This window comes from Amblyomma mixtum, chromosome 3 (genome assembly GCF_055824585.1).
Source record: "Amblyomma mixtum isolate Tamu chromosome 3, ASM5582458v1, whole genome shotgun sequence".
Lineage (NCBI taxonomy): Eukaryota > Metazoa > Arthropoda > Arachnida > Ixodida > Ixodidae > Amblyomma > Amblyomma mixtum.
The window spans coordinates 419885816-419912714 of NC_143014.1; the positions used below are offsets into that span (position 1 = coordinate 419885816).

Genomic DNA, 26899 nt, shown 5'->3' on the forward strand with positions numbered 1-26899 from the left:
CGTTTGTAAGCGCTAGCCAGACCTAACCTTGCAAAAATATTTGTGAAAAGAAACATTCTTAAGCAGGACTATGAAGTTTTTGTTGTATAAATTAAAGGTATTCTATATCCAATGCAGTAAATTGAACTTATTTTGTTTTAAATAAAACATGTAAGAAGTACAAAATATGAAAATTTGAGATCTTTTATCAAATTTTATGTTCTCACAGTATTATTCTATTTTCTAAGCTGTCGAGAAGGCAAAGGTGATAAAAATGTTTCAGAGAGCAAAACAAGTAAGGCAAGTCAGCGAAAGGATTCTAAAGTCGAGAAAATTTGCTTTATGTGACATATTCAGTAATCTACTACATAATGAGGTGATCTTAATTAAATTATGAAAGATAGAAAGTTAAACAGCACCATTTAATGGCATTTATTTTTAGTTCAATTGGAGCTCTTTTTTTGTTTTAAGCGAGAAAACAATCTTGCAAGTTGAGTCCCAGCGTTCAACATTGACACTGCACAGTGCTTCCTTTTCACTCCAGCCCACTTTGCCACCGGCTGTAAATTACACAAAACCACCACTCCGCTGCACGAATACAATGGTGTGCTGGTCTTCGATGGCACCAGCTTCGGCAATAAAGAAATCTGCTGAACGATAGATTTACAAGAAGTAAAACTGAAGTGGCCACATGGCAGAACGACTCTCGTTCCTCGGCACAAACAGTACTCAGCCAGGAAGCACTCTTGCGGTCTGACCAATCATAGTTAAAACCTCTACTACCATGAAAATTATTTAAACTTTTCAGTGGAATGGACTTTTTCACCACATCACATGGGAGGATTGCTTGTGACAGCATTTGTGGGAGTGTGAGGCCCCCTGCAGCAACAGCAAGCATTCAGAGGCCATAGAAAGGTCAAATACTGTTCTTGTATAAGCTATTTACATGGGCGGAGACAACCATTAAGATTGTCGTAGCCCTCTGGGTGCTCCAACAAAATATTCAAGAAAACAAAGGTGAACTCACTAGGCGGTTTACAAGAGTGCTACCATTACAAGGAATACCCATTTTTCACCACATCAAGCCTTTTTTATCTCTCTCAATGGTGCACGCTGGACTTAAGTCATGCTTGAGTTTAAACTGACAAAATTTGAGCGAATATGCCAGCAGACTTCTCAAAACCAAAATATGAGGAGCATCCACATGGAGTACCGTGCAGCAAAGCTTTGTCTCCTTCATGCCGGCTCTAGCATGCACCGCAGTGTCGAGCAAGCAGCCAGCAATGCTGCGGTTGAAGGTAGACTCAAATTGCAAAATTATTTTCTCGCCTAAAATGAAAATCGCTTCAATTAAAATTTTAGAAATGTCACAGCCATTAGAAAATAAATGAGGCCAACCTCACTGTGCAACTGGTGGCTGAATATGCCTCAAAAATATAATTTTTTTTAGCTGACTGACATGCCTTGCGTTTTTTTCATCTCTGAAACACTTTTATTCCATCCTTTGCCTTTTGGATAACCCAGAAAAATGGTTTAAATGACAGTTATGAGAACATAAATTGGATAACATATATCAATTTCCAATATTTTTGCACCTTCTTTCATGTTTTATACATGAGTCCAATTTATTGGATATGAAAGCACATCCTTCATTTATACGAAAAAGTTTCAGTCATGCGTAATGCATTTATTTTTAACATGTTCTTTTGCAAGACTTAGCTTTCCTTGTAAACATAGGACGGTGGCCACGACATGAAACTTCTTTTTCTCTGCAAAGAACATGATGGAAAAATCTTTGTCATGGTAATAAAATAAGCCATGATTTTTTTTCTTTCTTTAAGAAATCAAGTGGAGTCGAGTGCAAAAGTCTGGATAAGGTGGCTTGGAATCACCTTATTCAGTATTGCACAGGAACAAAAAACACAGCCTACTTATCACCAGGCATATAGCAGCTTCCGTATAGGTCAATATATTGGCTGGGCTTTAAGAGGCTTCTGTAACACTAGAAAAAATTACAATTGCAAGTTACAAAGAGGACACCAATCTGAATCTTTACATTGTACAGATGTATAACCCTGACACTGAGAACTCCCACTCCCCTACTTGGATGGTGGCATTGTTCCTGCCAGTCTACCAAATATGGTCCCCGCAATATCATAATGAGTCGAGCATTTTGCCTTCTGTAGAAGTGAGCAGCAAAGGAGACTTAATGCTGCTAACAACAAATATAAGCATCCTAAGAGTTTCGTAAGCTTGCAAAATTTAAGCTTGTTCGTTTCCAAAAAGATGCAATAGCAATCTGAATGGTCATTCATTCAAACCATGCGAATGCAATTGGTAAAATGGCTTCACAATGTAAAAAGTTACTTTCTTGAACTAGTCGGTACATGTTCGTCAGCATGAAGGGCACACCATGACAGTAATGGGATGAAAGAACTAGACAGACTCGGCGCTGACTGACGATTTTTATTGCTGCCACACAATAAACAAGTGAAAAAAGGGCACAACCAACATTTTTTTTGCAACAGTTTGCCTGCTTGCAAAACATGTGGCACTGCATTAACGATTGTCTGCGAAGGGCAAAAACCCTGGCGAATAAAAACAAAAAAAGTGTTAAAAATGTAGAAAAAACCATCACTCTGCCGTCTTAACTGCTGAGGTAGCCTAGTTCTTTGCATGTGAGCACAACAGTAGGTTTGCTGATGCATTTGTCTTGCTCCTGACACATCAAACGCATCAACAACAATCTCCCGCGTGTGCTGGTCCTTATGTAAGTGCACAGTATGGTTGGCTGAAAGCAGAGGCGCAGTTTTCACACGACAGTCAATATATAACCATATTGCTTTCGGGAGGTGGTTTTAAGGAGCTCTTGTGTTCGCTCAAAGTCGTTTAGGCATCTCCTGTTTGACTGATACAGCCCGTTCCGCGGGATAGCTCACTTCTGTGCGCCACATTTTTGGGGCACTTGTACATAAGAGAATTCTTGGTTCTTTTCGCATTCTGCGGGTGGCAACCCTTCACAGTTGACACTCTTGCAGAGACGTTGCAATTTGCTTGGAGCAGAGAATACTACGACGCTCCACTCCCATGCACTTCACGCTTCGACGGAGTTGAGGGTGTAAACGAACATCTGGAAGCGGCATGCTCGGCACGTTTGCTAACTTTATGCTTTTTATTTGTGAAAAGTGGATCCCAATTCTCAGAAACGTCATGTGATGTGTACGCGCTCTGTACAAGCGCCAAATATCCCTTTTCTTTTTTGCTATTTCCTCGCATAGAACATGCAGCTCTGCATAATTTCTATTAGGCGTAGCGTCACACCCGCCATAGTCAGCTACGATTCAGCCATATCACGGGACAGGAATTTTTCAGCCAATGAGCGCTCCCTATTTAGAGCTGTGCTACAGCTCTTAATGTACTCCATGTTGGTCTGTGGGAACGCGACCGCCCAGATTGCACCGAAGGGAGCAGCACGTGCGGCATGTTTACGGCCTCGGAGCCGCGCATCATTCGATCCCCGCTGCTTTTCACTCGCTCGGTTGCTGCCGCTTTGAGGGTGAACGGGAACGGTACGCTATCGGCTTCTGCCTGCCTCTGCAGTTCCACCACTTCGAAAAAAACGCGCGCGCTAACTCCTATTAGTGCTTCGCTATACAAGCGAGGCTAATGGCACTTTGGGATTACCGATCGAGCACGAACGGAGCGTATTTCACGACAGTTACCGATTGGGCCGGTTGGTGCATAGAGGGCGTAGTGAAAGCGCGAAAAGGACTAGAAAAAGAGTCGACTTCTTTCTTTTTTTTTTTGTAGCGCTTGCTCCGACTCGTTTATCGATTGAAGCGGGTAGGCTGCTGCGGAAGGCCCTCGAAAATGCCGCATGACGTAAATAATTGTAAATTGCAAATGGAAAGGAAACAATAAAATAAAATGAAAAGGAAACAATAAAATAATCGCTGATGGAAAATCTGCGCTGCCTAGCAGCGTGTTGTTAACAACACGCTGTGCTGCCTAGCAGATGGTTCTTAACAATCAAAATTCCAATCCGCTACCAGTAACATCAGGAGTCCCTCAATGTTCTGTACTAGGCCCGCTTCTATTCCTAATTTATATTAATGACTTACCGACCAATGTGTGCTCTAATATTCGCATGTTTGCTGACGACTGCGTTGTTTATCGCACGGTTACTAACGCCTCCGACCCAACATACCTTCAAGATGACCTAAACCACATACAGGAATGGTGCGATCGTTGGCTAATGGAACTGAACCCTCATAAATGTAAACGTTTGTCCTTCCACCGCCGCCGTATCCGCTTGATTTCCCATATGTAGTCGCTAACGTTCACCTGCAGTCCGTTTCATCATACAAACACTTAAGCGTCACGCTGTGTAACAACTTATCATGGGCTAGACACGTTACTAACATCATTTCATCGACTAATAAAACTCACGGATTCTTACGACGTCATCTTCGCCACGCTCCACAACCGGTAAAATTACTAGCATATAAATCTCTTGTCAGGTCAAAGTTAGATTATGCATCGCCAGTTTGGACCCCTCATCAAGTTTACCTTATCAATGCGCTCGAATCACTTCAAAACAGAGCAGCCAGATTCATTCATTCCTCTTATTCGTACGACATCAGTGTGACATCTTTAAAAGCGGAATCCAGTTTAGCGCCCCTTTCACTTCGTCGTCGTATTTCTAGCCTCTGCCTATACCATAAATTTTTCCATAGTTCGCTGCGCTGCGCTCCCTACATTGCCCCGCCAGCCGGCATATCCCACCACATTCGTCATCCTTTCCAAGTGTTTCGCCCACGTGCCCGTACTGTTACCTGTGCCGCTTCTTTTTTTCACCGTGTTTCTGTAGACTGGAATGACCTCTCCAATGACATCGCTACCATCTCATGCCCATCCACACTCGCCGAAGCTGTCACCAACCTTTTTTCAACATAACACTTGTTCAATTGACTGTTTTGTACCCACCCCTTATGTAATACCCCCAGTGGGTCTTTAAGGTATTAAAATGTAATGAAATAAATGTTAAAAGCAGCACTACGTAGTTTTAATATGAGTATAATCCCAATAGAACGGGGCAGACGAGCCATTTTAGCATGGCTGGTGCGGTCGCTAGCTTTCCAGCTTCCTCCATCGTTCGTAGCGTTTTAGTGCGCTAGTCCTTTGAGTGGCCATTTCCCGCATTTAGCGCATTTAGCCGTTGCGTGTTTGTTTGTCTGTTTGTGTGTTGTCTGAAGACGGTTTTATGGCAGGCTCCTCACCTGCTCATCAACTGGTAGGCAGCTGAACATGAGCAGCCTGCCCATCGTGTCAGGCGGCAGCTCAATTAATCGCGAGAGGCTGCTCGCGGAGAGCAACGTGGATCGCAACCCAAGTCCCACCGATGGAAACATCTTCCATGGAAGGGAAGTGGCGCATCGCTTGACCGCTACCCCATTGTGCTAGGAGTGCTGACTCCCAGGGATCATGAATGTATGGATTAGCCAGTTCCCATATATATGAACATTAACTCATTATCGCTATCCGAATTGCTATCCGCTAACACTGGATGTGAACACTCTACCCAGAGTGAAAACCGAACTCACTTAATTCGCATTTGACCTAATTTTTTTTGCAGTTGTATTGTTCCGAGGACTGGTAGTTTCTCTAGACTGGTTTAACAGAACGACTTCATCACCCCCGTCACTAGCCAATTAAGAAATATGACCACTAGACATATATTTTATCACTCTGCGTTGCATTTTTGCGGCATATTTGAATTTTAGAAAATAAAAGTGAAAATGGTTCTTTAGGAAAACTGCCATTGCAAAATAAACCGTAATTGCTTTTGGCTGCGTGGTATTAGTAATGATAAGAGCGGGGGGCTGTGCAGTTACATTCCGATTTTTAAACATTTTCATGATTACATTATTCTATCAAAATAAGTGACGTTTTCATTGCTATATCGCTGGTCATTCAAATTTTATCATCGCCATTACGAAAACAACTGAAATACTAAAATACTGAGCTCATAGCCACCACCCTTAGAAAATTTAAAGGCAGTAGAGGGTTATATGGGCTGGGCTTCATTCGATGTACGGGAAGCTCAGAGTCAAATATTACATGAAGAACGCCTGAGAAAATTGGAGGTTAACAGATGAGCAGCTAAGGTATTTAAATTCTTCTACAAAAGAGGGTTGGCTCAAAGTAGTAGAAAAGGACTAGAAAACTGAGCAGCAATTACCCAGGACGCAAGGAAGGAGAAAATAAGAACTTCAGACGGCAAGAAAAAAACGCAGAAGGTGAAAGCTGGATTAGTTCAGGGGGAAAAGAGCAGATTGAAGAACTATATGGCAATTTCAAAAAAAAAGGCAGGTCAAGAAGCAATTGTTCTATGCTAACTCAAAAGGCAGTGCCCTATTATTTGAAGCTGGATGAGGAAGTAGTGATCACGGACGGACGTAAAAGGAGTTGAAAAGGCGCGAAATTCTGCACGCCGCATTTCTCATAACAGTGCGCAGCAGCCGCTTGGCATCCGATAGTAGCCTAAATGTTTATGCATTACTACTGGTTAATGATTTTGTCATAGGCAATATTTAAGAATTTTAGCTCCCTGGTATCACAGACAAAGATATTCTATGAAAGACATGAGAGCGCAAAACGGAAACAAGGACGAATAAGGGAACAGGACGAGCGCTGCACTTTCAACAGGATTTATTCAAGGAAAAACGTTAATATAGCCTTTGCCCTTATCCATGATCTTAATTGCGGACATTCACCTCTAACAGATATGCATCAAGAAACAGCCTTTCACTGTGGCGAAGAACAACTGACGTGTCGCTAATGCAACTATCACCTCGCTTCTTGATATAGAAGGCTTCCACAAGCTCACGTTCTGTCCTATCTCGGCTTTTCAATAGCACTTTGCAATCAGATAGTCGAGGCTTCCAGGCTATACGCTTCCCTTTCGAACAGGCTTGGCAGTGGTCTAGAAGATAGCCTCTCTTGTTTAATGAATTCTTGTGTTCAAGAGGCCGCTCATTCAGACAACGTCCGGTTTGTCCAACGTACACCTTGCCGCATGCAAGCGGGAACTCGTAAACTACTCCTTTCTTGCAGCCAACACGTGGCATTCGATGCCTGATGGTGCACTCTTGTACTTTTTTTCTTCCAATGCGTGAACACATTCCGGCGAGTTTTCGCGGCGCTGACAATACCACATCGACGCCATACTTATTGGCCAGCTTCTTGAGGTTATGAGAAGTGTGGTGTACGTAAGGTACAACTTCCGGCCTTGCCTGCTTTTTATCTTGAAGTCGGTTGTTTTCCTTGCTGCCCTTCAGCTTTTTCTGCAAGGACTGCGCCACGGAGAGAACCAGGCAAGCCGGGAAGCCTGCTTTCTGCAGCCTGGACGCCTGAGAAGCAAAGCTTGCGTGCATGGCATGGTGGCAAAACTTGTTTAGTGCGGATGCTAAGCACTGGGAAGCGATAGCCCACTTAACGGTCTTAGAATGGTTCGAATGGAAAGACAAAAAATCTTTCTTTGCGCGCGGACAGTACCGCCAGCAAACGTGTGAAGGGTGAAAGGTTAGGGTGAGATCTAAAAACAGTAATTGATTATTAATGCTAGACAGTTCGTCAGTGAAGGTGAGGCCCATGCTGTTTCGACCAGACGTACCTAAAACATCAGCTACTGCTACGTCAAAAGTAAAATCGTTATTGCCAAAGGACCAGGTAATCGTGTACATATCTAAAAACGTGGACTATACAACCCGTGTCAAGTTCTTCACTCAAGCAGCGGTCAATTTCAGATAAAAACATATTACAGAGTACCGGGGAAACACACGAGCCAATACAAATGCCCTTTTCTTTTGTAGATACGTTTGGTCATTAAAGTCAATAAAAGTGGCCTCGAGATAAAAATCAAGTAATGGCATCAAGTTGTCCACATTCAAACAGGAAGCGTTTTGAAAAGCCGTGGCTCCATTTCTGTCTATGCACTTACGCACTGCAGAATAGAGATGTCGATGCGGAACAGAGCAGAAAAGATCTACAGCAATTGAAAAACCAGACCTTATGTTCTTATGAGTCTGAAGGAAGGCTGTCACGTCATCCGAGTTCTTAGTTGCAAAGGGGTCTTCTACTTCCAAAGTCTTCAGTTGCTTGAGCAAAAATTTTCTGATTTGGCGTTGCCAAGTTTCCTTTTCGCTTACTATAGCCTGGAAAGGCGTGTCCCGCTTGTGTGTTTTGGGGGCGAAAAAAAACCGAAAGGCTCTTCTTTTCACACTTGTTGATGGCCCTGGCTAGTGTATGAAGTTGCATCTCCTCACAAAACGGCACTGCATCTTTTTTTCATTTGCGTCGTCTTCACTTTCACCGACCTGAAATTCTTCTTCGCTGCTTCTATTGCCTTTTCGTTGTATAAACCGGACGGTATTATAACCAAACCGCCTTCTTTGTCTGCCTGCACGAGCTGCAGATCATTCGCTTTAAAAAACGAAACGACCTTCGCCGTGGGATCAGCTCGATGGCTGGGAGGGTTTGGATCCCTGACTGACCTGGTGAGGGTGTCAACGCCGTCCAAGAAGCACCTTTCCTGGTTTTCTTTCGTTGTTTTGTTGGCCGGTCGTTGGTTGAGGGCTAGCCATTCATGTGGCTTAAGTTCGGCTTCTACGCTAGATCTTGGTCCTTCCTTTAGGACTGCCGCTATTCCTTCCGGGAGTTCGACTCCTCCCAAAACTATCACCTCGTGGCGTCCGGGATTCTTGGTCTCCCCCTTCTTGAGTTGTTCCAGGTGTCTCGTTACTTGGTTCATAGAGCACTTCCACCAAAGCTCTGTTGTCTGGGCCGCGAGCTTCTTCCTTTCTCGATGTCTGATGGCCGCCAGCCACTCTTGGTCTTGGGCGTAACATGCTGCGCCTAAAAGATCTTAAAGCAGCCTCACTTGGTAACACAGTTCGGAGCGGAGTATCTTGCAGACACGTTTGGCGTGGCCTACGGTGCGCTTAAAAGGACCGAAGAGGCCTGTGACTTCACTAGGTACGAGTCCTTTTCGCTGGAAGAAGCCAAGTAGCCTGGCCTGACACGTTGAGGTGACGATGTTTGCGATGAGCAGGGGAACATGGGAAAGAGAGGGCTGAGCACAAAACAGAGAGCCCGATGTAGAAGAAATATGGCTAACAAGTACTTGAAGTTGGGCTTGTAGGTGCGTATTCGTGAAAGACATGAGAGCGCAAAACGGAAACACGGACGAATAACGGAACAGTATGAGCGCTCCACTTTCAACAGGATTTCAAAGTGAAGACGACGCAAATGAAAAAAGATGCAGTGTCATTTTGTGAGGAGCTGCAACTGCATACACTAGCCAGGGCCATCAACAAGTCTGAAAAGAACAGCCTTTCGGTTTTTTTCGCCGCCAAAACAGACTAGCGGAAAATGCCTTTCCGGACTATAGTAAGGGAAAAGGAAACTTGGCAACGGCAAATCAGCCTGTTTTTGCTCAAGCACCTGAAGACTTTGGAAGTAGAAGACACCATTGCAACCAAGAACTCGGATGACGTGATAGCCTTCCTTCAGACTCATAGGAACATAAGGTATGGTTTTTCAATTGCTGCAGATCTTTTCTACTCTGTTCCGCATCGACATCTCTATTCTGCAGTGCGTAAGTGCATAGACAGAAATGGAGCCACGGCTTTTCAAAACGCTTCCTGTTTGAATGTGGACAACTTGATGTAATTACTTGAGTTTTATCTCGAGGCCACTTTTATCGACTTTAATGACCAAACGTATCTACAAAAGAAAAGGGCATTTGTATTGGCTCGTGTGTTTCCCCAGTACTCTGAAATATGTTTTTATCTGAAATTGACTGCTCTTTGAGTGAAGAACTTGACACGGATTGTATAGTCCATGTTTTTAGATAAGCATACGATTACCTGGTCCTTTTGGCAGATAACGATTTTACTTTTGACGAAGCACTAGCTGATGCTTTAGGTACGTTTGGTCGGAACAGCATGGGCTTCACCTTCACTGACGAACTCCCTAGCAGTAATAACCAATTACAGTTTTTAGATCTCACCCTAACCTTTCACTATTCGCACGTTTGCTGGCAGTACTGTCCGCGCGCAAAGAAAGATTAGCTGCCTTTCCATTCGAACCATTCTACGATCGTTAAGAGGGCTATCGCTTCCCAGTGCTTAGCATCCTCACTAAACAAGGCTTGCCACCATGCCATGCACGCAAGCTTTGCTTCTCAGGTGTCCAGGCTGCAGAAAGCAGGCTTCCCGGCTTCCCTGGTTCTCTCCGTGGCGCAGTCCTTGCCTAAAAAGCTGAAGGGCAGCAAGGAAAACAACCGACCTCCAGATAAAAAGCAGGCAAGGCCGGAAGTTGTACCTTACGTACACCACACTTTCATAACCTCAAGAAGGTGGCCAATAAGTATGGCGGCGATGTGGTATTTTCAGCGCCGCGAAAACTCGCCGGAATGTTTTCACGCATTGGAAGAAAAAAAGTACAAGAGTGCAGCATCAGAAACCGAATTCTACATGTTGGCTGCAAGAAGAGAGTAGTCTACGAGTTCCCACTCACATGCGGCATGGTGTACGTGGGACAAACCGGACGTTGTCTTAATGAGCGCCTTCTTGAACACAAGAATTCATTAAACAAGAGAGGCGATCTTCCTGACCACTGCCAAGCCTGCTCGAAAGAGAAGCGTATAGCCTGCAAGCCTCCACTACCTGATTGCAAAGTGCTATTGAAAAGCCGAGATAGGATAGAACGTGAGCTTGTGGAAGCCTTCTATATCAAGAAGCGAGGTGATAGTTGCATTAGTGACACGTCAGTTGTTCTTTGCCACAGTGAAATGCAGTTTATTGATGCATATCTGTGAGAGGTGAATGTCCGCGATTAAGAGCGTGGATAAGGGCAAAGGCTATATAAAAATTCTTCCTTGAATAAATCCAGTTGAAGGTGCAGCGCTCGTCCTGTTGCCTTACTCGTCCGTGTTTCCGTTTTGCGCTCTCATGTCTTTCACGAATACGCACCAACAAGCCCAACTTCAAGTACATCTTAGAAATATTTTAGCAGCAAACTACACGAGGGGAAAGGGCGTAATGGAGGTGTTCTGGATGGTCTTATTGGTTAGTCTAAAGCTCTTTCCTTGTTTTTACGCTCTTTAAGGTATTCAGAACGTATAAATACATAACTGACTGCCCACTATCGCGCACAATTAAGGAAGAGAAACACAAGAAGCGCCGTTGCCGCCATGCGTTTTGGTGTTTCCACAGGCGCACACCACGGAACAGTAAGCACTCTGAACCAGAAGGGACTGAAAGATGCGAGAAGTTAGTCTTTTCGGGGACTGACTGACTAGCCACAACCATTAGTGCTTTTCGGGACAGACTTCAAATGGCTAAAACTGTTTATCACCTAGGAAAGGGTTGAAACAGTTAGTACCAGGGAGCAGCGCTGTTTAAAGAAACAATGCAAATGAAACGTTACTTACAGCGTAATTCAGAGTTAAATAGTTAAGGCAGCAGCAGTTATAACATATAGCAACAAATAAGGTAACACATGAAGACATGAAAACTCCAGAATCTGAACCAGCTTCTAGCGGATTTTGAACCTAGCACGGATATGACCAGGCCACCACAGAAGAGGGTCCGGAGTACAAAATAAACACCCTATACGAGGGGGTACCGAAAAGAAACCGCACTAAATTTTTTGGTCGGCAAAGCTTCTGTGGTACCGCTTTTTGGCACTAGGAGCGCATAGAACGAACATTGCAGAGTCAGTAAGCCGAGTGCCGTCGTTGAAGGAGGTCAGACTAGTTTAGACAGAGTTTTAGAGTGACGACTGTTTTGTGTGAATGTTGTTTTTGCAATGGCTGATTTTCGTGAACAGCGTGCGCCGGTGAAATTCTGATTTTTGCTTGGAAAAAGTTGAATGGAAACTTTTGAAATATTAAGAAAGACGTACAAGGACGATGCTACGGGGACAACTCAGGTGTTCCTGAATCGAATCCTGAATCAAAGCAACAATCATGCCAATGGAAAACTTCAAATTCACCTCGCCTCAAGAAAGCTCGTCAGGTGAAACCAAACCTCAAAACAATGCTGATTTGTTTTTTCGACGTGAGAGGTGTCGTCCACTGAGAATTTGTTCCGCAGGGTCAGACAGTTAGCCAGGCTTTCTACTTAGATGTTTTGAAAAGATTGGGCAACAGTGTGCGGTGGAAGCGGCCAGATTTGTGGCCCTCGGGTGACTGGTTTTTCCATCATGGCAATGCCCCTGCTCACACAGCCCTTTCTCTACGATAATTTTGGACCAAAAATGGCATGACCCCTATTCTTCAACCCTCATACTCTCCCGACCTTGCCCCGTGCTACTTTCTTTGTTTCCTAGAATGAAAAAATAGGTGAATGGAAAGCGTTTCGCTGATGTTGCTGAGGTGAAGAAAAAAACGACGGAGGCACTGTCAAGCATCACAAAGATGAATTTAAACAATGTTTTGAAAAATGGAATGAAAGATTCGACAAGCGTATCATTGCAAGTGGGGAATACTTTGAAGGAGATTGAAGGTATGCGCTTAATATGTGAACAAATAAGTTCAAACAAAAATAAGTCTGGTTTCTTTTGGGTACACTGTAAAAAATAAAACACCCTTAAAGGAGTTTCCAGGTGTCTATAACTCGCACCCTTGCACCCGGCCCAGAAGGGTGTTTTGTGATTTCAATACACCTTTCACATGGGGTGTTTCATGAAAAAACCAACCCGAAAATGATATAACTTGACCCAAAGGTGTTGAGGTGTATCACACACTTTACCACCGAGCCAAAGGAGTTTTATGCTTCTTACACCCTACACCCTTCAGGAAAAAGCATGCAATGGGTTCATAATTTGTCCCCACTTTTATTACTTTTCTTAAGCGTTCTTTAAATTTACCATTATAATGCCTATGTATTGCAATATACCTGTGTTACTGGAGCTCTTCATAGCAGTAAACAGGCTGTATGCACCTAAGAAAAACGTTTATTGACAAAACTCACAAAACTGCAGAAATGTTGAAAATTTTTATTAGAACAAAACATCCATAAAACAATGCACAAGAAGCTTCTCCAATGAATTCCTCACTGCCATCCAAGGAACTTAAAATTTTAAGGTACAACAGCACCATACCTGCCATTACTGGGTTTATGGTGCTGCAAGAATAAGGTTCCATTGCACTTACTCTACCTCCTAATTTTCCAGAGCAAACAATGAAAAATTCATGCTTGTGCAGCCTTTCAGAGCAAACAGAATGAAAAATTCATGCCTGTGCAGCCTTCTATACCAGCCTGAAGAAGGCTTGGACTGTGACGCTAACTCCCAGGAATAAGCAAAAAAGCAAACTTAAGGCAGCTTATGCTGAACACGCATATTCCTGACATTATGGCAGTTGTGGAGTGAGCCGCAGTGGTAAGCCTGAGGAGTAGTCATCCTCCCTCGACGAACAGGTTCTCAGCCACCTCAGGATTGTCTTCGGTGAACAGCATACATGGTGTGAGTCTGCATTTCAGACAAAAACAGTAAAATATTTCACATCAGTTTACACTGCTCAATGGTCCTTATAAACGCCAACATATTGCTCATTAACAATGTGTTTTATAATGCATGCTAACACTAACAGAAAGAAAATCTGCCCAAGTGGCAAGCAAGTGCCAGCTGTTATCTTTTGAACCATTCCAAAGAGGCCACCGTGGTTTAGAAAAAATAGCTCTAAGCGGCATTATATAAACAATGTTTTAGCTAAAAAGCTAGATGTTATGAAATGGAATGAAGGTGGTCAGGCCATGCAATTAATTCTGCACGAACTGCTAAAAGCTAGTGCAAACCACTGGCCTGCCTGGCGGGTAAACTGACTATAAAAGGCACAAAACACCATGACAACAAAGGTGAAAATAGAGCACTTCAAAATGCTTTACAATAAACCGAACGACAAGTAATGTGCAACATTCACTGTAACAGAAAGCACAGTATCTGATCAAAGTCAGCAATACGACCCCTTCCATGAGAGTGGTCGGCTGCAACTAACGCAAAGCATGCATTCATTATTATACCAAGCAAGTGACATCTTGAAAGGCAGGCAACAGTGCTAAGTTAACATATCTCCCATGTCTGCAGCCAGTAACCTCAAAAATCCATCAAGAAAACTTTGCACAAGGCCACTAAACTACTACAAGAAAAGGAGCTCGGCCAGTTGGTGCATGAATCTTTGCAAAACCACGCAGGATAACAGGACACAGACAAGACAGGTGCAGCGATAACAACTGCGGAATTTATTGTTTAGTTTGCAATGAATACAGGAAGCATCATCCAAAATACAAAGAAGGGAAGTCATGGAATCGTCATTTTGTCAAATCTGTCGTGATTATTTATCCAGGTAATTGATTTCTTTTTCCTTAGAGTTAGTGATGATGTGCTTAAACAGGTTGAACAATTCTTATGTACCATGCACGTCTCTTACATTTCCTCAGAATTTTACATTGTCGAAAGTGTGATATACACTCACAGTCCGATACGTGTCTTGGTAGCTTGCTACCATATCCTTTCTCAGTATTCCGACATGTTGCATTAGATAAATGTTAACATGCTGACCTTATTTCCCAACACAGGACGCTCCGCGTGACGGAGTGTTCTTGTAAACTAAGCCACTGTTGCATGCCATGAATTTGTCTCTGTGCGTCTTACGCTGGGCTGTTTGTGAAGCACCTTTGCTAGGAGCATTGCATACTACATTCAGCTACTTTCTGTGAAAAAGCAAATGAAGCCACTGCAAAGAGCTTCCACAAGCTGCAAAAGAAAGTCATGCCAACAACTTGACCAAACTAGGGCTGGTTGTGAAAAAGAGTGAGGGCCTATGCCTGAATGCCTTCTTTATGGCAAAAATGCAATGATAACTGGCCTTTCAGAGTAATTGTCTCTGAACAAGGATCGTGGCAACAACCCTTAGGGCAGTATCTGCAAGAATTGCTCTCCTTGCTCACCGTGGAAGACCTTTTCCTGGTAAAAAAGCCAGATGTGTCCGCATTCCTCTTGAACAGCCGTCTAGAAGGAGTGTCTTCTCATTGTCATCAAGGACTAACATTACACGCTGCCACTTACCACCTTGTTTGAGACTGTAAGAGAAGGCATTGATTCAATGGGAGCAGCATGATTCCAGATCCAATGTAGAATTAATGCTCATAGATTCCTCGAGTTGCTAACCATCTATTATTTTAGTTTCATGACCTGCACATACAGTGGCAAGGAGTATGCACCAGTTCCTGTGTTGCACTAATTCTCATTGTCCTGCTAGCCTGTCAAGATAGTAAAACTATTAAAAAGCTTTGCATGGCACCAATTTAATAATGACCTTCCAATTCTTGGACGACTTCCTAGTAATCCACAAGCTTCATAAGAAAGGGCAATACAACGGCATTGTTCACATATTGAAGACCTTCTCCGAAGTTCTTGCTGGAGGTACAGCTTCTCGAGCTATGCCTGCACATCAGAGAGGCCCATATGTGTTGGTGTTACGTCCCACAGTTGAAAAAGACTGTTGCTACTGGCACACTAAAAAATGCCTCAAACAGATTGTGTACTGACCGTCAGCAGGAAAGCATTGAGGCCCAATTAACATAGTTACCTGAAGCTGGTTTACCCGATGACCTGGTCTGCAGCCTAGGCTTGAAGATAATGAAAGAAATTTTCTGATCCACCCTAACGAGGCTTCAGAAAGAAGAATGGAAGTTAGCTGTGACGGCGTATGTGCATGGTATCAGCCACGCGCTAGAGAAAGTGGTCAGGCAAGCTGGTGTGAACTTAGTAAACAAGGCGCCTAAGTAACTGTCGCATGCTGTGAATTTGACTGCCTTCTATACCAGGCTGTCTTTGAAGCACCCTTGCTGGGCGTGTTGCATACTAAGTTCACACCAGCTTGCCTGACCACTTTCTTTCGCGCGTGGCTGATACCATGCACCTATGACCTTAATCACCATGTTGCCCACTACCCTCCCGGCTTCCACGTACTCCTCTGGCTCCCTGCGCACCATGTGGGCCTGGGTGAGAAGCTGCTGCCTCATTGCGTGGGTCCTTACCGCATCTTCTCTTAAGGCAACTGAGCAATGTGACCTATCAAATCACGTCCCTGGACTACCACACTCCTCCCACGGCCTCCCCACAAAGCTCGCGCACGTCACCCGTCTTAAGCCCTACTATTCACACCACCTTAGGGCACCCAGGGACTGTGCTTCCTTCCACGAGGCAGAGGGGGTAGTGCCACAGTGCAAGTTGCAAGGTGAAGAGGACGTTTTGACGCTGGACAGTCGACAACGGGGACGCTGCAGCTAGTGCTTGGGGTGAACTTGGTTTGGTGTGCCTTCTGAGTGCGACCTGTCGCGCCTGCTGCTGAGCTAAACCCAATAATAATATTCTACGACAGCTATGGTCCGTTCTTTCTGAAGCCTTTTAGAGGTAGATAGGCAAATTTCTTTATCCTGAAGCCAAGGCTGCAGATGAGGTCATCTGGGAAATCAGCTTCAGGTAGCCATGTCAGGTGGGCCTCAAGGCATTCCTGCTGACGGTCAATACACGACCTATTTAGGATATTTTTCAGTGCGCCAGTAGCAATAGCCTTTTTTTTCGACCCTGGGAAGAAACGCCAGCACATATGGGTCTCTACAAAGTACAGCCATAGATTGGGAAGCTGTACCTCCAGTGACATTTCTTTGGTCAGCTCAAAGTTGGCAAGAACTTTGGAGAAGGTCATGAAGATGGCAACAATGACTTTGTGTTACCCTTGGTAATGAAGCTTGTGATTACTAAGAAGTCGTCCACAAATCGGAAGGTCATTATCAAACTGGTGCCATGCAAAGTTTAATAGTTGGCTATCTTGACAGGCTAGCAGCACAATGAGAATTAGTGCTACGCCAGAACTGGTGCATACTCCCTGCCACTGTATGCACACATCATTAAACTTTACATAGGTAGAACGGAAGTAGATGGTTAGCAACTCGAGGAATCCATCCGCATTAATTCTGCACAGGTTCTGGAATCGTACTGCTCCCATTGAATTAATGCCTTCTCTCATCGTCTCAAACAAGGCGGCATTTAGCAGCGTGCAATGTAAGTCATTGATCAGAATGAGAAGACAATTCTTCTGTACAGCTGTTAGAGAGGAATGCGGACACTTCTGGCTTCTTTACCAGGAAGAGGTCTCCCACGGTGAACAAGGGGAGTAATTCTTGCAGATACTGCCCTAAGGGTTGCTGCCTTGATCCTTGTTCAGCGACAATTACTCTGAAAGGCCAGTTATTGCTGAGTGTTTTTGCAATAGAGAATGCATTCAGGCACAGGCCATCACTTTTCTTCATAGCCAGCACTAATTTGGTCAAGTTGCTGACTTGACACAATTTTTTAGGTTTCGTTCTTCACTGTATGGCGCTTGACCTTCTTTTGCAGCTTGCGGAAGTTCTTTGCGATCGCTTCATTTGCTTTTTTGCAGAAAGTAGCTGAACGTAATATGCAACGCACCCAGCAAAGGTGCTTTAAAAACAGCCCAGCACAAGATGAAGCACTGAAACAAATTCACAGCATGCGACTGTGGCTTAGTTTACAAGATCCGTCTCTCATGCAAAGCATCGTATGTTGGGAAATAAGGTGAGCGTGTCAACATTTGTCTAATAGAACAAGTCAGCAACACTGAGACAGGATATAGTAGCAAACTAGCAAGACACGTGTCGAACTGTGAGTGCACCCCACACTTTTGACAATGTAAAATTCTTAGGAAATATAATGAACAGCTCATGCCGAGACATATGAGACATGCATGACACATAAGAATTGTTCAACCTACGCAAGCACATCATCACTAACGCCAACGAAAAAATAAATTGACTATCTGGATTAATAATCACGACAGATGTGACCAAATGATGATTCCACGACTTTCCTTCTTTTGTATCTTGGATGATATTTCCTCTATCTATAGTGAGCAAAGCAATAAATTCCTCAATTGTCAGTCAGCACAGTATCTGCGTCTTCCTGTCAGTGTCCTGTTACCCTGCACGCTGCTTTGCCTAGACTAATAGACTATCTAAATCTGGAAAAAGACCACAAGGGGTTCCAAGCTGTTTCCTTTCTGGTTTGCGTTCCCTTTCTTTGAGGCATACATGCACCATGTAGTGAACAAAAGTACAGAGTAGATAAATAGAATAAATCATTTGGCAAATATCACTACTGTAAAATGGTGTTAACAAATGGCCACATTCATCCTTAGGACAGATCTGCACTTCATCTGCCATTACAAATGAAACATGAAAATTCCAAGCACCCAGGTGAATGCATACATTTTTCCCAGAAATTTACCAAAGGTACACACAGTGATACCATTCCAGTGGATCAGTTGAGTATGCTGCTCAGGAGCAGCAATATTCATATGGGGTGAATGCTTGCAGGAAAAAATATTGGCAATGGAATATAAGTTCGCATACAAGATGCGAAATAAACGGTATGATATGGAACCATTCCAATTATGCCAGCAGAAAAAATTGCATTCAACCTACACTCCAATATTAATCGAGTTACAAAAATATCATAAAGGCTTTTTCAAACAAGCACACAGTTGGCATTTATATGTCATTGGATCATTCCATGCCAACTGTTCCAGGCTTACCACTGAATCTTCGATTTCTTTAAAAAATTCATGGCTTATTGCATTACTTAGGCAAACATTATCCCAGCTTGTTTTAGGCGGAATAATTTTTTCCCATCGTGGCCACCATCTCACGTTTGTAAGCGCTAGCCAGACCTAACCTTGCAAAAATATTTGTGAAAAGAAACATTCTTAAGCAGGACTATGAAGTTTTTGTTGTATAAATTAAAGGTATTCTATATCCAATGCAGTAAATTGAACTTATTTTGTTTTAAATAAAACATGTAAGAAGTACAAAATATGAAAATTTGAGATCTTTTATCAAATTTTATGTTCTCACAGTATTATTCTATTTTCTAAGCTGTCGAGAAGGCAAAGGTGATAAAAATGTTTCAGAGAGCAAAACAAGTAAGGCAAGTCAGCGAAAGGATTCTAAAGTCGAGAAAATTTGCTTTATGTGACATATTCAGTAATCTACTACATAATGAGGTGATCTTAATTAAATTATGAAAGATAGAAAGTTAAACAGCACCATTTAATGGCATTTATTTTTAGTTCAATTGGAGCTCTTTTTTTGTTTTAAGCGAGAAAACAATCTTGCAAGTTGAGTCCCAGCGTTCAACATTGACACTGCACAGTGCTTCCTTTTCACTCCAGCCCACTTTGCCACCGGCTGTAAATTACACAAAACCACCACTCCGCTGCACGAATACAATGGTGTGCTGGTCTTCGATGGCACCAGCTTCGGCAATAAAGAAATCTGCTGAACGATAGATTTACAAGAAGTAAAACTGAAGTGGCCACATGGCAGAACGACTCTCGTTCCTCGGCACAAACAGTACTCAGCCAGGAAGCACTCTTGCGGTCTGACCAATCATAGTTAAAACCTCTACTACCATGAAAATTATTTAAACTTTTCAGTGGAATGGACTTTTTCACCACATCACATGGGAGGATTGCTTGTGACAGCATTTGTGGGAGTGTGAGGCCCCCTGCAGCAACAGCAAGCATTCAGAGGCCATAGAAAGGTCAAATACTGTTCTTGTATAAGCTATTTACATGGGCGGAGACAACCATTAAGATTGTCGTAGCCCTCTGGGTGCTCCAACAAAATATTCAAGAAAACAAAGGTGAACTCACTAGGCGGTTTACAAGAGTGCTACCATTACAAGGAATACCCATTTTTCACCACATCAAGCCTTTTTTATCTCTCTCAATGGTGCACGCTGGACTTAAGTCATGCTTGAGTTTAAACTGACAAAATTTGAGCGAATATGCCAGCAGACTTCTCAAAACCAAAATATGAGGAGCATCCACATGGAGTACCGTGCAGCAAAGCTTTGTCTCCTTCATGCCGGCTCTAGCATGCACCGCAGTGTCGAGCAAGCAGCCAGCAATGCTGCGGTTGAAGGTAGACTCAAATTGCAAAATTATTTTCTCGCCTAAAATGAAAATCGCTTCAATTAAAATTTTAGAAATGTCACAGCCATTAGAAAATAAATGAGGCCAACCTCACTGTGCAACTGGTGGCTGAATATGCCTCAAAAATATAATTTTTTTTAGCTGACTGACATGCCTTGCGTTTTTTTCATCTCTGAAACACTTTTATTCCATCCTTTGCCTTTTGGATAACCCAGAAAAATGGTTTAAATGACAGTTATGAGAACATAAATTGGATAACATATATCAATTTCCAATATTTTTGCACCTTCTTTCATGTTTTATACATGAGTCCAATTTATTGGATATGAAAGCACATCCTTCATTTATACGAAAAAGTTTCAGTCATGCGTAATGCATTTATTTTTAACATGTTCTTTTGCAAGACTTAGCTTTCCTTGTAAACATAGGACGGTGGCCACGACATGAAACTTCTTTTTCTCTGCAAAGAACATGATGGAAAAATCTTTGTCATGGTAATAAAATAAGCCATGATTTTTTTTCTTTCTTTAAGAAATCAAGTGGAGTCGAGTGCAAAAGTCTGGATAAGGTGGCTTGGAATCACCTTATTCAGTATTGCACAGGAACAAAAAACACAGCCTACTTATCACCAGGCATATAGCAGCTTCCGTATAGGTCAATATATTGGCTGGGCTTTAAGAGGCTTCTGTAACACTAGAAAAAATTACAATTGCAAGTTACAAAGAGGACACCAATCTGAATCTTTACATTGTACAGATGTATAACCCTGACACTGAGAACTCCCACTCCCCTACTTGGATGGTGGCATTGTTCCTGCCAGTCTACCAAATATGGTCCCCGCAATATCATAATGAGTCGAGCATTTTGCCTTCTGTAGAAGTGAGCAGCAAAGGAGACTTAATGCTGCTAACAACAAATATAAGCATCCTAAGAGTTTCGTAAGCTTGCAAAATTTAAGCTTGTTCGTTTCCAAAAAGATGCAATAGCAATCTGAATGGTCATTCATTCAAACCATGCGAATGCAATTGGTAAAATGGCTTCACAATGTAAAAAGTTACTTTCTTGAACTAGTCGGTACATGTTCGTCAGCATGAAGGGCACACCATGACAGTAATGGGATGAAAGAACTAGACAGACTCGGCGCTGACTGACGATTTTTATTGCTGCCACACAATAAACAAGTGAAAAAAGGGCACAACCAACATTTTTTTTGCAACAGTTTGCCTGCTTGCAAAACATGTGGCACTGCATTAACGATTGTCTGCGAAGGGCAAAAACCCTGGCGAATAAAAACAAAAAAAGTGTTAAAAATGTAGAAAAAACCATCACTCTGCCGTCTTAACTGCTGAGGTAGCCTAGTTCTTTGCATGTGAGCACAACAGTAGGTTTGCTGATGCATTTGTCTTGCTCCTGACACATCAAACGCATCAACAACAATCTCCCGCGTGTGCTGGTCCTTATGTAAGTGCACAGTATGGTTGGCTGAAAGCAGAGGCGCAGTTTTCACACGACAGTCAATATATAACCATATTGCTTTCGGGAGGTGGTTTTAAGGAGCTCTTGTGTTCGCTCAAAGTCGTTTAGGCATCTCCTGTTTGACTGATACAGCCCGTTCCGCGGGATAGCTCACTTCTGTGCGCCACATTTTTGGGGCACTTGTACATAAGAGAATTCTTGGTTCTTTTCGCATTCTGCGGGTGGCAACCCTTCACAGTTGACACTCTTGCAGAGACGTTGCAATTTGCTTGGAGCAGAGAATACTACTCGCACACCGGCCCTAGCTCCTATTCTTTTCAAGTTGTGAGACACGTGTGAGACGAGATTGTTGTTGATGCGTTTGACCCGTCAGGAGCAAGACAAGTGTGTCAGCAAACATTCTGTTGTGCTCACACGAAAAGAACTATACTTGGGGTAAGCTTTCTGTGGCTATGCAGTGGAAGCTATGAGGGCAAGGCTTTTACAAGCGTGCCTTTTATCACACCGTCACGAGGGACAGAGATAGGTGGTTAAGCTGGAGGTGCGTGCTCGTACCTTCCACTGCATAGCCACAGAAAGCTGTCCCCGACTATAGGCTACCTTAGCAGCTTAGAAGGCAGAATAGTGATTTTTTGAACATTTTTTATTCTTTTTGTTTTTATTCGCCAATGTTTGTTTTGCTTTATGTAGTCAATCTTTGATGCAGTGCCACGTGTCGGTAGTGCTCGTTTTTCATCGATTTATTGCTTAACAGCAATAAAGATCAGTAGTGAGTCAGCACTGTACCTTTAAGTGATAGCTTCACAATGTAATGAAACATTTTTGGTACTACTTCAGTCAAAACAGACATCAATAATAGTTAAGGAATCACAAACGAGAGTGTACTAGAATGTAAAATAATGCAGTTCTGCAGGCACCTCACAGCAGCATGAAAATTCATTGCATACCAAAGGCTAAGCTTAAAGAAACCTTAAAGATTAACCATGAGCTCCCCAAAAGTGATCAGAGACCGTTTGTTGACTTCCACCTGTTCCTTGGGAATGATCACATGTGCTCCACGTACTTTACTGCCAATGGGTGTAATCACAAGGCAATATGAACACAAGTGCTATATCCACTATCATACTGCAGGCTTTGTACACACACACAAGAAACAACAGCGACAAACAACAGCATTAATTGAAAAAAACAAAACAATCTACACAGTGGCTACCATTACACTAGTCAGATAGGCAGCTACCTCCCAAATGCATGCTTATACCCGAGAGAAAACACTTATTTTAAACAACCAGAGTGACATTTTAGCTGCACTTCTAGTATGTTCCATTTCACACCTTAGTAAAATGGAGGCGAACCTATGCTAGTGAGGCAACAGCTTCCGAAACTGTGACTGGCCATGTTAGGTGGAAGACGTTGCCTTTCACTAACAACTTCTAATGCACTGCAAGAAGTGGTGAGGTGAAATATACTACTCTGCTTGCAAGTCACAGACATGCTGGATTAGGAGCAGCAGGTAATTGCTACTGATTACACTGCGGCCCATGCTCTGCGCAGTTGAAATAATTGTGATGCCAGCTACTGCTACCTCAAAAAAAAAAGAACAGTGGGGCTATGAGTCACACAGTTGGCTATTCTGCTTTAACATAGACCGGACTGGCATAAGTGACTGTACAGGAAATGGGAGATGTATTAAAGCCAAAAAGCCATTCAGCTTGCTCTTGCCTACATCTGCAAGTGTGCTCTTGGTGCCAGATGTCCCACAAACTAACCCTCTAGGCTTTCTATGCGACCGTTATCAATGGCTTTTAGTTGATTCTAGCTGCAGCTAACTAACTTGAATGCTGATGCTACAGTAAGGGTCTAGGTTTTTTTTTTTAATTATCACTCTTCATTGTCTAAGTATTCATACCTGCTTCTGCATTGGGCTTCTGACTGGCTTATTTAAATGAGTGTACCTGCATTATATTTGTCATACTGAGACCCTTACATATGCCCACATATATTTAGTTACAAAAGCAGGTCTTAAAGTGAGCACCCAGTGAGTAGAGGTTCTGTTTTAGCACAGGATTTTATTTTGCAGCACTTTTTGTAACAACCCATTTTCCATTACCAAAAACTGATAACGACAATGTTTAGAAATTCCCAACTTCGTGACACACAAATAAAGATGCACCAAAAAGCTCTAGCTTTTGTCCTAATCCCATTCACATCATACAAAACAAACCCATCCACACATTTGGCACTTCGTTTGTCTTCTCTTGGAATCCATTCCGTTGGTCCTCAAGTGTTGGTTGGTTGGCTTATGAGGTTTAACGTTCCAAAGCGATTAAGGCTATGAGAGACGCCGTAGTGAAGGGCTCCGGATATTTCGACCACCTGGGGTTCCTTAACGTGCATTGACATCGCACAGTACACGGGCTCAAGTGTAACGGAGTGGATTCCAAGAGAAGGCAAACGTAGCAGTGGGCGGCAGGAGGTTAGGCGGGTGGATGAGGTAAAGACATTATGCGGTAGCACACTTTTTATCACCAAATGCTAGTACCAAGTTCGCAGGGATATGGTAGCCGCAGCTGGCAAAGGCAGTCCTTTGCCCTGCAGTGGGTGTAATCAGGATGATGATGATGACGAGAAAACTACGTTCAACAACACTCAAACTGGTTAGCAATAACCTTATGCTGACAACGAACTAGCAAGGATGTACAAATAAATGAGGGCATGGTTAGGCTATGTACCCTGTTTCATGAAGCAGCTTGATGAAGGAAAGAAGGGAAAATGGCCCAAAAGAGAACCAAGCATACAAAATAAAAAGAAGCTGACAGCAAGAACTAAAACGCACCTTTGCTTCCATACTGCTCATGAATATTGCCCAGTGGCAACAAGGTGCAAGCTGTCGCTGTGGACTCCCATGTGGATGTAGATGTTTCCCCTGCAGACATCCATTTAATACCATCACGATTACAGACCGCCAAAATTCAGAAATTAGGTCACCATGGCCAAACAATGAAGCTTTTAAAAACTTGAAAAAGCAAGCTAAATATACCTAGCTGGCACAGCACAGGATTCTTTAATCTGGATGCCGTTCTAAAAACAATTAAAGAACCAAAATAGATAGCAGCGTCAACAAATTTTTGCAAAAACCTGGCCTGATGCAAAAACGACCAGCGGTCAGCGCCTGCAGCACACAAAACTGAAAGCTTATCTCAGACGTCACGCTGACGCAACGCATTTTACGCAGAGATACGGAATAGACCTTACGCACAGGAGGAAAAATTACCACGTGCAGATAAACCGTAGGACAAGGAATTTGACGAAATAGCGTTAAACGGCTTTAAATTTGACAGAACACACATACTAGAGCTCTTAAGTAACATGAGGCAGTACTCTGCAACATTCGTTTCGTCAAAACAAAAACAGCTCTGAGTAGAATCATTCTCGGCGAACTCTGTTTAGTGCTGCTTCTCTTCTTGGATACACGGAAAGAGCTGCCTGTCTGCAGATCTTGGCACTTTGGTACTAGAAGCGGCAAGCCTTGATGCCGCTCTTCCATAAAATATGCTATGAATAATGCAAACCAGCATGCATGAAGACATAGTATTGCTTACCATGCGAGGCAGGTGCGTAGTCGTGCCGAGCTGATGAAGTACGTCTCCAAATCACGGCAACGCTCGTTTTTCATTAACGCCGACTTCAGGACGTTTCTACATTACAAAATGCATTCTGGTGCATAAACACGCGCACATTATAACTTTGCCCGTGATTTCTGATATCAAACCTTTAAAACGTGAGCGAGCGCCGGCCTTTCTGCCAATCTACAACAAAGAAACGCATTCGGCAGAACCTCCAAAGGGTGCTTCTGTTCCGATACGTGAGATACGCGTACTTGGACAGCAGTGAACGAACCTACGCACTACTCCAGTTATATATGCACAAAAAACACTTCAGTTCAACGCGGTACCTCGAAAAATGCGGTCGAAAACGCAGTTCACGTCAACCGCTGAAAACCGCACACCACGACGCGACGCCATACCACACACAACAGGCGGGAAAAAATCAACAAAGGCCCGACGGTACCGGTGGCCGCCTAGCGGCGGAAATGTAGTTTCACTTTCAGTTTTGAATTCAGTTTATTGGGCTTTTTACAGTGCGTACGGAAGCTAGAATGTATTTGCAGCATTGGAACAGCATACGCAACGATTGCCAACCGTTACCAGTTACGGAAAATGCGAAGTGATTAAATTAGATATATTTCTTCGGATTCAAAAGTTACCATGAATTGGCCCCCTTGCCGTTTTTTTCTTTTTACGTTCACTCCAGCGGCTGCATTTCGATGGTGGCGAAATATATATAAAAAAAGTGTAGCCTATATCGTCGTCGAAAGTGGAGGGAGCATGAAATGTATGGCAGTCACGGCGTAGCACATTTTAGGACGGCACCCCCACCGTCAAGCGACACCTTCGAAGGGCCGCACAGGGACGGTGCCACGGCATTCGTGGTGAGGTGGCTCAGAGGTAGAAGATGGGCGGGAGGGTGCTATGCTATGATGGATAGGCATAATGCCCCTAGGCCTGTGGCATTGCTCTTCATAAACTTAAATTAATCAACAAAACGCAGCGGTGATTGAGAGCAACGCATAAGGCCGAATGCGGACTGCAAGGTCTGATCGCGACAGATTTTTCTCCGGTCCAGTAGACCTTCGGCTCCCTTGGCGCTCTCATGGACCCGCACAGCGTGCTTCCACTCGCAGCGCGCCTGTTACGGGATCAGCGGGAGGATGGAAATGTTCGCTTAAGGTTCTAAAAGTTCTAGCTCATGTTCTCTGTCCTGTGCGCTGCTGTGCGTAGACGATGTTCGCTAGTTTGTCCAGAACGGAAACTGGAAGCACTAAATGCCTAAATTGTCCGTGTATTGTGCGAATGTCAGTGCACGTTAAAGGACCCACGATTGCCTAAAATGGTATGGAGTCCTCCACTACGGTGTCTCCGATAGCTCAGGTTTAGCTTTAAGACATTAAACTTTTTTTGTAATGAGTTTGCACAGGTACCTTCTGCTACTCGCTCAGTTTTGGAGAGCTACGTAGGTCGGGGCAAAATAAAATTTTTGTTTTCTTCCCTTTGCTCTTTGAGCTTCTCAAGTGCTTCTGGGACCCTCATTAACTTCAGGTCTCCATCGTTACCTTTCTTCCAGTTGACACAGAGGTTGCTTCAAGAAATTGCTAATTTTGGTCTTGTTTTTTGCGCGTAGTTTCATGCGTAAAGTAGAATGATTTCGCGCTGACAGTACTCTGTTTGAAAAATATGCAGGGTGTTTCACGTAACTTGAACCAAGGATTTTAAAAAAGCGGTACACCGCAGCCAGCTG

General features: G+C 43.3%; 1 long non-coding RNA gene and 1 pseudogene across 1 annotated transcript; both read right to left on the reverse strand.

Moving 5' to 3' along the window:
• Positions 1 to 3073: 3073 nt before the first annotated feature.
• LOC149357868 (uncharacterized) lies at positions 3074 to 9202 on the reverse strand (annotated as a pseudogene).
• Positions 9203 to 12986: 3784 nt separating this feature from the next.
• Positions 12987 to 26182, reverse strand: LOC149357869 (uncharacterized). The gene is made up of 3 exons (XR_016291899.1): positions 25144 to 26182; positions 24378 to 24467; positions 12987 to 13518 (listed from the first exon to the last, which is right to left on the reverse strand). It is a non-coding gene; the product is annotated as an uncharacterized LOC149357869 (long non-coding RNA).
• Positions 26183 to 26899: the final 717 nt, after the last annotated feature.